We start from the raw sequence: 13080 nt of genomic DNA on the forward strand, positions 1-13080 counted from the left end.
CGATCCAGCGCGGACTCCTCTGTCATTGCTGGCACTTCCTGTCCCACAGTGTCTGCATGCGGGTGCACGCGTCCGTATACTTACCTTGCGTCTCTCCTCGTCTCCCGCCCAAAAATCCGAACTGCGGATGCGCCCGACCCAAGATGCTTTGTGGTCGCCCGAGCAGTTTCGGGTTTTCAGACAGGAGCGCGCGGCGAAGACGCGGTGAGTTCAAACGCGGTGAGTTTAAAAAAAAACAAAAAAACTTTTTGCATATATCTACTGCTTGCTCGCCTTATATATATATGCAAAAATATCCGGAGTGTTTATGTCACCTTACCTTAGCCTGGCGGTCCGTGGGGGCTTCCTGAGGCGGTAGTTCCGCCACTGCCTTGTACACATTTCTCTGGGAGGGGGTAGATATCTCGTTGCTCCATTATCCAAATCAGTGGCGTAACAATTGTCGTAGCGACCCAGGTGGCCGATATGGGGCCTAGGGCACAGGGGAACCCGGCCAGGACATCCCTCTGATGCTGTGCGGGGGCCGCCCCGGTCGCTATGGCATCTAATGCTGCTCTCTGTCACTGGCGGGTGTAAGGAGAAATGTGTCTCTGTAAGATCACTGACAACCTATCAGTGATCTGTGCAGCGGTGTGTTCCTCCTCACAGCCGCTGCTGAGTCAGTGACAGGCAGCAGCTGCGGAGGAGGAGGAGGCTGGGCCCGTCATCGGCAGTGGAGGAGGAGGCGGGGCCCGGTGAGGGAGGAGAAGACGGGGCCCGGCGAGGGAGGAGAAGGCGGGGCCAGTGATGGAAGAAGAGGCAGGTAAGAGGTGTGCAGGGGTGTGACCAGCCCACCTGAGAACCTGCAGAGCCCACCATAGAGAGTCTATGGTGGGGTCTGCAGGGTCACCCTTAGGTGGGTTGTGTGGGATCTCAGGGGGGCTCTGCAAGGGACGTTACTAGAAATCACAGGGCCCCATACAAAATTTTGCTATGGGGCCCTGTGATTTCTAGTTACGCCGCTGATCCAAAGTCCCCCTTTTTACTTTTATTATTTGTGCATAGTTATCACAATGATCATATAATTTTACGCGCTGCTCAGCTTTCGGCGCATTTGTTGTCCGAATGCAGTGCACTCAAACATTGCAGGTGTTGGGTTTCAAAGCCAAGCCCGTGCTGCTCTGGCCGCAATTCATGCTTTTCCGAATGCGCACTGATTAGAACAGCCGCCATTTTGTCTCGACCTATTTGGCGCGGATTATGAAAATTAGCGCATTGTAGAATTCACTTCATCCAGGCTGGAGAGATGGGATTCCATTTTTCCATTTCCTGAACAAGGGACGCCTTATCGCGCCCCTCCGGCAGGCACGAAGCAAGCTTTCACATAACATGCACATAACTTTCACATAACATGCATGTGTGTGATTTGATTCGATAGCGGGGGCCACCGGCGCAAATGTATTTAGCCCTGTCACATTTTATTCACGGCGGGAGGTTTCAACGGGCGGCCTCTAATCCCCCGGTCAATCTGGACCTCTGAATGGAGTATTGGCTTTTAATTTGCGGCGATATTTTCTGGGCCGCTTGACGGAAATGATCTTCGGAGTCTTTACCATGGAACTCCGAGCTGGGACTAACGCGCGCCGGCGGCCGATGAGTAATGACCTGGGGACTCTCTCCATGTTCTCATTTGAAAGATATAGGAACGCATTTACTGAATGGAGCAACTTGAAAAGTAGTTTAAGAGTGGCTAAGTGAAAATGAAATATCCATGGAGGCAGGGAGCCATGTTCCAATCAATAGCGCTCATAAAAAACAGAATATTGTTTCTGGGGTGAAAAGAGAAAAAAGAAACAAAATTGCATTTCTCTGGAGTGTTCGCCGTGTGTCGGTGGCGTGCTCCATACCATGAATGTGACTGATATGATTCTAAGGGCGCCTTAAAGGGCCAGGTCAGACAAAATTGATTTTTTTTTATCTGTTTGGCTTTTGATAGATTTAAAAAAAAATCTTTATTTAGGTTCCCTAACCCGAGCCCGAGATTTATGATTCATGGACCTCCGAATTACTGAATCACTAAAAGGCCTGCATGTATAATGCTTTGGACGGCCACCCTTAAAACTAAAATCTGTCTTTCCCCGCAGTCTTATATCTGACCTCCGTCCTCCCCTTCAGTCTTATATCTGACCTCCGTCCTCCCCTTCAGTCTTCTATCTGACCTCCGGCCTTTCCTTCAGTCTTCTATCTTACCTCTGTCCATCCCGTCAGTCTTCTATCTGACCTCCGGCCTTCCCTTCAGTCTTCTATCTGACCTCCGTCCTCCTCTTCAGTCTTCTATCTGACCTCCGTCCTTCCCTTCAGTCTTCTATCTGACCTCCGTCCTCCTCTTCAGTCTTCTATCTGACCTCCGTCCTTCCCTTCAGTCTTCTATCTGACCTCCGTCCTCCTCTTCAGTCTTCTATCTGACCTCCGTCCTTCCCTTCAGTCTTCTATCTGACCTCCGTCCTCCTCTTCAGTCTTCTATCTGACCTCCGTCCTTCCCTTCAGTCTTCTATCTGACCTCCGTCCTCCTCTTCAGTCTTCTATCTGACCTCCGTCCTTCCCTTCAGTCTTCTATCTGACCTCCGTCCTCCTCTTCAGTCTTCTATCTGACCTCCGTCCTTCCCTTCAGTCTTCTATCTGACCTCCGTCCTCCTCTTCAGTCTTCTATCTGACCTCCGTCCTTCCCTTCAGTCTTCTATCTGACCTCCGTCCTCCTCTTCAGTCTTCTATCTGACCTCCGTCCTTCCCTTCAGTCTTCTATCTGACCTCCGTCCTCCTCTTCAGTCTTCTATCTGACCTCCGTCCTTCCCTTCAGTCTTCTATCTGACCTCCGTCCTCCTCTTCAGTCTTCTATCTGACCTCCGTCCTTCCCTTCAGTCTTCTATCTGACCTCCGTCCTCCTCTTCAGTCTTCTATCTGACCTCCGTCCTTCCCTTCAGTCTTCTATCTGACCTCCGTCCTCCTCTTCAGTCTTCTATCTGACCTCCGTCCTTCCCTTCAGTCTTCTATCTGACCTCCGTCCTCCTCTTCAGTCTTCTATCTGACCTCCGTCCTTCCCTTCAGTCTTCTATCTGACCTCCGTCCTCCTCTTCAGTCTTCTATCTGACCTCCGTCCTTCCCTTCAGTCTTCTATCTGACCTCCGTCCTCCTCTTCAGTCTTCTATCTGACCTCCGTCCTTCCCTTCAGTCTTATATCTGACCTCCGTCCTCCCCTTCAGTCTTCTATCTGACCTCCGGCCTTTCCTTCAGTCTTCTATCTTACCTCTGTCCATCCCGTCAGTCTTCTATCTGACCTCCGGCCTTCCCTTCAGTCTTCTATCTGACCTCCGCCCTTCCCTTCAGTCTTCTATCTGACCTCCGTCCTTCTCTTCAGTCTTCGATCTGACCTCCATCCTCCCCTACAGTCTTCTATCTGACCTCTGTCCTTCTCTTCAGTCTTCTATCTGACCTCTGGCCTTCCCTTCAGTCTTCTATCTTACCTCGGTCCATCCCGTCAGTCTTCTTTCTGACCTCCGTCCTTCCCTTCAGTCTTCTATCTGACCTCCGTCCTTCCCTTCAGTCTTATATCTGACCTCCGTACTCCCCTTCAGTCTTATATCTGACCTCCATCCTTCCCTTCAGTCTTCTATCTGACCTCCATCCTTCCCTTCAGCCTTCTATCTGACCTCCATCCTTCCCTTCAGTCTTGCACAGTTGTACCGGCTCCTCCCCTCTTCCTCTGATGTCACTGCACACTGGGAGCTCCTCACAATGTGCATTAGAAGCTGCAGCAAGTCAGATAGAGCCCCGCCTCATTTCCTGGCTGGAGGACGTCCAGTATTATCTAGCCCTTTCCTTCCCAGCCTGTCTGTCCCTGGCCCCTCCCCTTTATCAAGAATGGGGCACCGCATGCACATGTACAGTAACTGTCACTGCATCTGTGCGAGAAAGCTCCGTGGCACACATGCAGTACATTGTGGCGGTTAAAAAATGCCGCAGGCATGTGACGAGGTGCGCTGTCCTCTATGCAAAATGAACCGGCTGCCTCAACGCACAAAGGACTTTAACCCATGTACAAGGGACCCTAATTCTATTGTTGCAATCAGTTTACATGTCCTGGGCGTGTCTGTATATTAGAATCTTGTAACACCCTACAGAGCAAAGCTTGAAGACAGAGAGGAAGGGCAATTTGGATGTGCTGCCTGTTAACAAGGGACATGCTGACAGGAAGAGAGAGCAGAGAGGTGAGCTCATTATGCTGTTGCTCCTTCACTGTCCAAATGACAGGCCAGAGATGGTCCCATATGAACCAGCATCTCAGTCCAGGAAGTAGATGATGACCCTGGATAATGCCTGAGCAAAGATGGCGCTGCCGTTCTGGAGAGAAAAGCAGATTGTCAGTGTCAGGGGGGGACTACGAGAGGTAATAAATACCTGGAAGTGTTACATGGACACATTATTAGTATGCACGGGCCGAACACAACAAATACATCACCTGCCAGTCCACTTTAATGTACTAGTTGCACGGCATCGGCAGATTTCACCGGAGTCTCTGTACAGATAGTCTGGGCCGTCTTCACACCTAGTCATGTAACGATCGGTAATTAATGGGCGATGTGCGTTCCTTCCAGGTCTTCCAGATTGTCCCATAAATCAAACTCCTTCCTAAACAAGCAGCTGTGTCTGTGTGATGGCTGAACATTCCCTTAATGGACCTCTTACCTCTGGCCGAGCACAGGTTCCCAGTGTCTGGCAATATGTTTTCTAGCACGGTGACTGGAACAAGCTGCTCCGGACACTCTCCAGCTCCGCAGCCGGCTGACTAACAGAGCCTAACACGGCCGCAGGCAGGCTGGCCAATCGGAGCCGAAATCGGGCCCCTGTCCAATGATCCTTCACCCTGGGGCCGTCCAGCTGTAAGCGGGGAACCTGATTCTGATCCTCCCAATCCTGCAATTCATTCACAAGTCTCCATGAAAATGATGCAGCAGATGTAGACAATAAATACAAATAAAATAGAATAATACAAATAAAAAAAGAAAATGATACACACTCTATATTGCCATTAGTATTGGGACGCCTTTACACGCACATGAACTTTAATGGCGTCCCAGTCTTACTCCATTGGGTTCAGTATTGGGTTGGGTTTGCCACTATAACAGCTCCGCCTCTTCTGGGAAGGCGTCCACAAGGTTTAGGGGCGTGTCTATGGGAATGTTGGACCATTTGTGAGGTCAGGTACTGATGCTGGGGGAGGGGCTCGCAGTCTCCGCTCTAATTCATCCCAAAGGTGTTCTATGGGGTTGAGGTCAGGACTCTGTGCGGCCAGTCACGTTCCTCCACCCCAAACTCCCCCATCCATGTCTTTATGGACCTTGCTTTGTGCACTGGTGCGCAGTCATGTTGGAACAGGAAGGGGCCATCCCCAAACTGTTCCCACAAAGTTGGGAGCATGAAATTGTCCAAAATGTCTTGGTGTGCTGATGCCTTAAGAGTTCCCTTCACTGGAACTAAGGGGCCAAGCCCAACCCCTGAAAAACAACCCCACACCATAATCCCCCCTCCACCAAACTTTACACTTGGCACAATGCAGTCAGGCAAGTACCGTTCTCCTGGCAACCGCCAAACCCAGACACGTCCATCGGATTGCCAGACAGAGAAGCGTGATTGGTCACTCCAGAGAACACGCCTCCACTTCTCTAGAGTCCAGTGGCGGCGTGCTTTACACCACGGCATCCCACGCTTTGCATTGCACTTGGTGATGTGCGGCTTGGATGCAGCTGCTCGGCCATGGAAACCCATTCCATGAAGCTCTCTACGCACTGTTGTTGTGCCAATCTGACGGCCGCATGGAGTTTGGAGGTCTGTAGCTATTGACTCTGCAGACAGTTGGCGACTTCTGCGCACTGTGCGCTTCAGCATGCGCTGACCCCGCTCTGTCATGTGACGTGGCCGACCACTTCCTGGCTGAGTTGCTGTTGTTCCCAGTTGCTTCCACTTTGTTATAATCCCAGTAACAGGTGACCGCGGAATATTTAGTAGCCAGGAAATGTCACGGATGGACTTATTGCACAGGTGACAACCTATCACGGCACCACGCTTGTAGTCAAGCAGTGCCTTAGATGTTCCCACACTGCAGATCTACAGCTATGGTGCTATAGAATAGGAGTGCCTAGGCACAGGAAGAGCGCTGCTATTTCTCAGTAGTAATTCAGGACGGACGGTAGATTTTTTAGGGATCTACTTAGACACAATTACCATTTAGCATATCTCCATGTTTTGAGTTGAGGTTCACTTTAAATAAGATTCAGCACCACAGACAGCTCCGGGTTCTCTTGCTGTATATGGCGGCGGCTCTGCAAGGTGTACAGTAAAACCATATTGATTCCAGCAAAAAAAAAATCAGCTTGTCTTTACGCGGCCGGCTTCCTGCAGAAACGACGCAGTTAAGCTGATATATTCTCCCTGTATTGGTGTGAAAATGGACACTAAAATTCACTTACAGGTCCTTCTTCCCGCAGACCGCCGTTTCAGCGTACGTTTTAACACCTTGCGCTGGGTCAGAAGCCCATTTAAGTGCCCTGTAGCTGGCAGAACCTGGAAGCGGCGAGGTTTAACCTTCTGCGGGCGCCGAGGTTTTATCAGAGGTAATCGAGCAAAAATATACTCTGGCGGGAGCCCAACTTCCATCCTGCCATAAACACCAGCTGCGTTGTATTCTGCCGGGCGAGAACAATTTGGATGTTGACCGGATAAGTGATTACTGCTTCTGGCCTGGTTCAGCTGTTTCCCTGGCAGCTCTAAAATCCTACACAGATTATTAAAATGAGTGCGTGGCCGGGGGCCGTTTGTATTGAGGAAAGAATGAGAACAGCGAGATGAATAATGTTTCCTGGAAATCCCAACAGTGAGTTTCTTCTTCCGGCAGCCGGTAAACACAAGACGCCCAAAATGCTCATGCCGGTGCCTGCGGGTACCCGGTTCAGGCTGTAACAGTGAGGTTATTGTATGATACTTAACCACGACCAGGACCTGAAGATACATACATATAATGCCTTTATTGTTCTTTTTTATCTTGTGTCACTGCAATAATAACCCCCAGGACTGGTGTCAGTGGATGCAGTAATATCCCCCAGCATAGGCGTCAGTGACTGCCATGATAACCCCCACGATTGGTGTCAGTGGATGCAGTAATAACCCCCACCATTGGTGTCAGTCACCACAATAATAACTCCCAGGACTGGCGTCAGTGGCTGCAAAATAATTCTAAGCATTGGTGTCAGTCACCTCAATAATAACCCCCAGCATTGGTGTCTGGGGTTGCAACAATAATCCCCAGCATTGGTATCAGTGGCATTACTATTAACCACCACCCCATTGGTCGTCAGTGGCAGTGCTGTTAACATCCCCCCTCTCCCTTTCCTGTACTGGTTCCCAGTAGCATAGTGCTATTTACCCCCCCCCCTCCCCATTTGTGGTCAGTGGCTGTGTTGTTTAAAATACCCCCCCAGCGTTGGTGGTCAATGGTTACTTAACTGATGCCACACTGCTCTTTGCTGCCCTCATTTCAGTATCCGACACCCTGCTACCGCTCTGCAAGGTGCCCATTGGTGGCAGTCAGCCCAGGACATGGCGGACTGTAAACAGAGAGCCGGTGGGTCTCACACAGAGTCAGTGAGCCTCACACAGAGATCCGGTGAGTCGTACACAGGGAGCGGGTGGGTCGTGCACAGAGAGCAGGTGGGTCATACACAGAGAACGGGTGGGTCGTACACTGAGAACCGGTAGGTCGTACACAGAGAACCGGTGGGTCGGACACAGAGAGCCGGTGGGTGGTACACAGAGAGCCGGTGGGTGGTACACAGAGAGCCGGTGGGTGGTACACAGAGAGCCGGTGGGTGGTACACAGAGAGCCGGTGGGTGGTACACAGAGAGCCGGTGGGTGGTACACAGAGAGCCGGTGGGTGGTACACAGAGAGCCGGTGGGTGGTACACAGAGAGCCGGTGGGTCGTACACAGAGAGCCGGTGGGTCGGACACAGAGAGCCGGTGGGTGGTACACAGAGAGCCGGTGGGTGGTACACAGAGAGCCGGTGGGTGGTACACAGAGAGCCGGTGGGTGGTACACAGAGAGCCGGTGGGTGGTACACAGAGAGCCGGTGGGTGGTACACAGAGAGCCGGTGGGTGGTACACAGAGAGCCGGTGGGTGGTACACAGAGAGCCGGTGGGTGGTACACAGAGAGCCGGTGGGTGGTACACAGAGAGCCGGTGGGTGGTACACAGAGAGCCGGTGGGTGGTACACAGAGAGCCGGTGGGTGGTACACAGAGAGCCGGTGGGTGGTACACAGAGAGCCGGTGGGTGGTACACAGAGAGCCGGTGGGTGGTACACAGAGAGCCGGTGGGTCGGACACAGAGGGCCGGTGGGTCGGACACAGAGGGCCGGTGGGTCGGACACAGAGGGCCGGTGGGTCGGACACAGAGGGCCGGTGGGCTGCACACATAGAGCCAGTGGGCCACCTGAATAGAAAAGACACCTGATGTACTAATACAAAAGGATTTTGATGGAAGGCTCTGCGCCCAAAATCTAACAACGCGACAAAATGATAAATCCTGTGTACAGAAAACTGTGGGAATCCAGAAGTAGATAAACACCATAACGGCTGACAGGAACGCGGCTTCTCCGGTACAAATGGATGATTATAATAATGTTTGCCACCCCCACCCAGAGCTGCAGTTGTACCCGACGAAGATTTTAATCGTTGGGTTGCCGTACCTGTAGGCGCTGTGCGATGGGTGTTTAGTTCTGTCACTCAGCTTCACGCTGCGATAATACATCGCCGCCTCACCTGCTGTGTTAAAAGTTTGAAGAGCAATTTTGAGTGTCTCATGGGGTTAGTCCCAGCATGATTATTACAGAGAGTGTGTATTTTTACTGTTCCCATTAACAGACAAGCATGGATCACGCACACACATATATATACTCAGGTGTTCGCTGCATTGTAAAGCTTAAACATCTGATGGAGATAGTAATGGGATACAAAAATGCTTCAGCTTTAAAGCTGAATTGAATCTGCTTAGATTTTACCTTCCCTGCCCCCCCACCCCCCTTCCATTTTTATTACATACCTTATTAAAGACCTAGTGATGTCATCACTGGGTCCCTTTGCTTCTCTATACAATGCAGGCTGGTGGAAGACTGAAGGGAAAGGACGGTGTTCAGCTTTAAATGTGTTAATTGGCTGAACATTTGGTAAATTCTTCTCATTTTTCAAGTGGTAACATTTCTGTGCAATCATATCACTTATGCTTCCTGTAAGTAAGGATCGTTATGGCTTAGCGAATGGACCCTTATCTCTTTTTTTAAAGGAGAAGTATGAGATGAGTGATTTCCACTCACCTCATAGTTCTAGCCGACCTGTGACAATGAGACTGTCACAGGTCGGCTCAGTAGATCGGGTAACATCGTTATCCTTTAACCAAAGTTTATAATCTTGAACGTCCTCTTTAGAATCCTCCACCGACTCCTGTTTCCCCCTTAAATAACGCCTTTCAGCATCCCGCCTGATTTTTTACGCCTCCGCCATAAAAACGTGGCTCCTTTTTAATGGGAGCCAATAAGAAATGTAACAAAATTCCATTATCCGAGAGCGAAGCCCTTTTTTTTCTCCGGGAACATTCATAATGATCTGACCACCATCTGGCTGGTGCAGGAAATTCAGCCTCCACGTCAGCTGTCATTTCAGCAGCATGGCAGAGCTGTCCAACTGGCAGAGCGTGCAGCGAGAGCTCAAGGACGTTTCGCGGGCTCCATGGGAGGATGGCGATATTGTGAATATATACAGATTAGGATGAGACCGGGGTAGGGTGTGATTTTTTTTTTTTACCAGTGCTGGCAAAAGATAAGGGATTTTTAAGGTGATTTAGAGGTAATTCAAGGCTGCGCCAATTAGTTTCAAAAGAGTGATGCCACTTTTTTTTAAAGCTGAACTCCGGGAAAATTGTGAGCATACCATTGCAGTGAAGTTCCCTATCCAGCCCCCCACCCCCCCACATCCACACACACTTATAAAATAAGTTTTACTTGCCTTATCTCTCGCTCTCGCAGGCTCCTCCTCTCCGTGTGACTGGTACCCCAAAGCTGCTGGAGTACCACTGCTTACAATGTGTCACGGATCAACGGCAAAGCTGATCAACTGCTTTTTGGAGTTCTACCACCATGTGGTCTCTCATACCAGGTTGCTGCACAGGACTTGGAAAGTATTATTCCGACAGGACCCCACCTGATGATTGATATAGCACCTACTTGGCCAGTCCTCGTCCAGCATGTTATTTAATCTCATTATCAGAGCAAAAGCTTAATTTCCTAACCTAAGGCTCCAGTCCAGGTCAGCTCCTGCATTCCTGTTTCTCTGCCTACTGACTGCAGCTTGTATTGTGACTGTGCTTGTTTGCTGCCTGCCCTGACCCTGTCCTTGGCCTGTCCTCATTTCTGAAATTGCCTGTCAACTCTATTCCATGCTCTGGTTCTAGCTAGGCTCAGCAGCTATCTGCAGCAGTGTGCCTCAATGACACAACATAGGACAGAAAAGTCCATCACTCCATGTGAGAGGCTATGGTTAAGGGATGGTGGCATGTACATAGACTTGGTGCCTCTGCCTTTTTAAGAACTTACACCCTCTCCAAAGATGCAGATAGCACAGAGGGTTCATTACCCAATGACGAAGCTGCGGGGGAGTCAGGTAACCAGGCTTGTTGCTTTAGTGCTTTGGAGAAGAGCAAGGTCACTAACCCATCAGGAGAGTCTGATAGCAAGACTGGCTGAACAGAATTTTTTTATTTTTTGCCATGTAACAGATTACATACATACACTATATGGCCAAACGTTTGTAGACACCTGACCATTACACCTACTTATGTGCCCAAAAGCATGTTCAGGTGTTTTTAGTAATTGGTCTTGTTAAGGTTAGAGTAAACAAAGGCATTTCAGACAATTGTAAAACAGTTTGGTGACGGCACCATGGTTTGAGGAGTTTGGTGTGGAGAAACCTTGATTATCCTGCACAGAGTCAGGCCCGGCGCTACCGCAAGGCAAGCGGCCGCCTGAGGGCGCTGCAGGGTGAGGGCGGAAAAAACAGGGCATTTTGACAAGTACTTGTACTTGTCAAAATGCCCCGATGCTTGCGCTATGTTTTTTTTCTTTCACTTACCTTCGGTGCGGGAGAGCAGCGGCGAGTCAGCGCTGGTCCAGTGGGAGGAGCTCCAGGTGGGGTCCTAATTTAGCTGGCCGGCAACTGCCAGAGGATCCCGACACGCGCAGCACCTCTGGCAGTCGCCGGCCAGCTAAATTAGGACCCCCCCTGGAGCTCCTCCCACCGGACCAGCGCTGACTCGCCGCTGCTCTCCCGCACCGAAGGTAAGTGAAGAAAAAAAAACATGCTGATAGGGAGCAGACCCAGCGCTACAAAAATGCAACTTTGCCTTTTCCCGGCACCGGCCCTGCACAGAGTCCGGACCTCAACCCTACTGAACACCTTTGGGATGAGTTGGAACGGCGATTGTGAGGCAGATTATCATCCAGCATCAGTACCTGACCTCACAAATGCTCTTTTGGCTAAATGAGCACAAATCGCCACAGAAACCCTTCCTAGAACAGTGCAGGATGCTATAACCTCAACAGGGGGCCATCGTCATTGAAATGCCCATAGTTTGGCATAGGATGTCCATAAAACTCATGTAGGTGTGATGTTCAGGATTCCACAGGCCATCTAGTGTGTGTGTGTATTTCAACTGAGATGTTAGCTTTCTCCTAAAAGTCAGCTTTAATGTACCCTCTACCATAGAAGTCACAGAGGAGTTCCATGACCCCTCAAGTAACACAAGGCCTCCGACCTCCTGTGGAATAAAACTTGTACTCATAGCTGGGCCGCAACCCGTAATATGTTACAAGAACGAAAATGTCAGAAGAACGTTTTGCCTTGTGGTTTATTGATTTGGTATCACAGTGTGCAAACAAACATGGAATTGGATGACAGAAGTGAATCACTGATCCGTCCTGGGTCCATTATAGGATATATAGTTATTTTTTCCTGTCACTGTGTTTTTTGGTTGTGGTTCTATTTTTAAAGGGGTCGTGTTGGGAAAATTGTAGAAAGACTTTTAGTGGATTGTGAAGGGGTGGCTGACATGGCTTTCCATATGTCTTAAACTATGAGCCCACATCAAACATACATTGTAGCCACGTAATAGGAAAAGTAAGAACAACATTCTCCAGGAAGATACCCCAGCATTTATACCCTCCTCTATACCAGGAAGATACCCCAGCATTTATACCCTCCTCTATACCAGGAAGATACCCCAGCATTTATACCCTCCTCTATGCCAGGAAGATACCCTAATATGTATACCCCTACAATGCCAGGTACATACCACAGTATTTGTACCCCCTCGATACCAGGGAGATGCACCAGGATTTTTTAGATTAAGACCATACAAGGAAAAAGTCCCAACGTTCATACCCCTACAATGCCAGGAACATACCCCAGTATTTGTACCCCCTCGATACCAGGGAGATGCCCCAGGATTTTTTAGATTAAGACCATACAAGGAAAATGCCCCAACGTTTATACCCCTACAATGCCAGGAACATACCCCAGTATTTGTACCCCCTCGATACCTGGAACATACCCCAGTATTTATACCCCCTCTATACCAGGCAGATTCCCCAGGATTTTTTAGATTAAGACCATACCAGGAAAAGGCCCCAGCATTTATACCCCTTCCACGCCAAGAACATATCCCAGTATTTATACCATCTGCCATCTTGAGCAGTTTATATCATTATCGATTGAAATTGAGTTTTCACCACAAGAATTACTGCAAGCGCCACACAGATAACACGCAGCGGCGGCGGCGGCTCGGTGAAACGAGTAAAAATAGAGCAAGTGAACTTCTGGGGAAAGCCAGGCTGACCTTTAGCAGTGATAATCCCGGTGTCCTTTCAAGGGCAGAGTCATTCCCCGAGCTATCACCGCTGCGTCTTCCTTCTCCTTGAAATGGAATTTACTGTACATGCAGAGAT

General features: G+C 49.7%; 1 protein-coding gene across 1 annotated transcript in view; it reads left to right on the forward strand.

The window, feature by feature from the left end:
* The window catches only part of LOC108792271 (protein kinase C-binding protein NELL1-like), a 187751-nt gene that overhangs the window by 119963 nt on the left and 54708 nt on the right, over positions 1–13080 (forward strand). The window lies entirely within an intron of this gene.

This window comes from Nanorana parkeri, unplaced genomic scaffold (assembly GCF_000935625.1).
Source record: "Nanorana parkeri isolate BGI_ZX_2015 unplaced genomic scaffold, ASM93562v1 scaffold622, whole genome shotgun sequence".
Lineage (NCBI taxonomy): Eukaryota > Metazoa > Chordata > Amphibia > Anura > Dicroglossidae > Nanorana > Nanorana parkeri.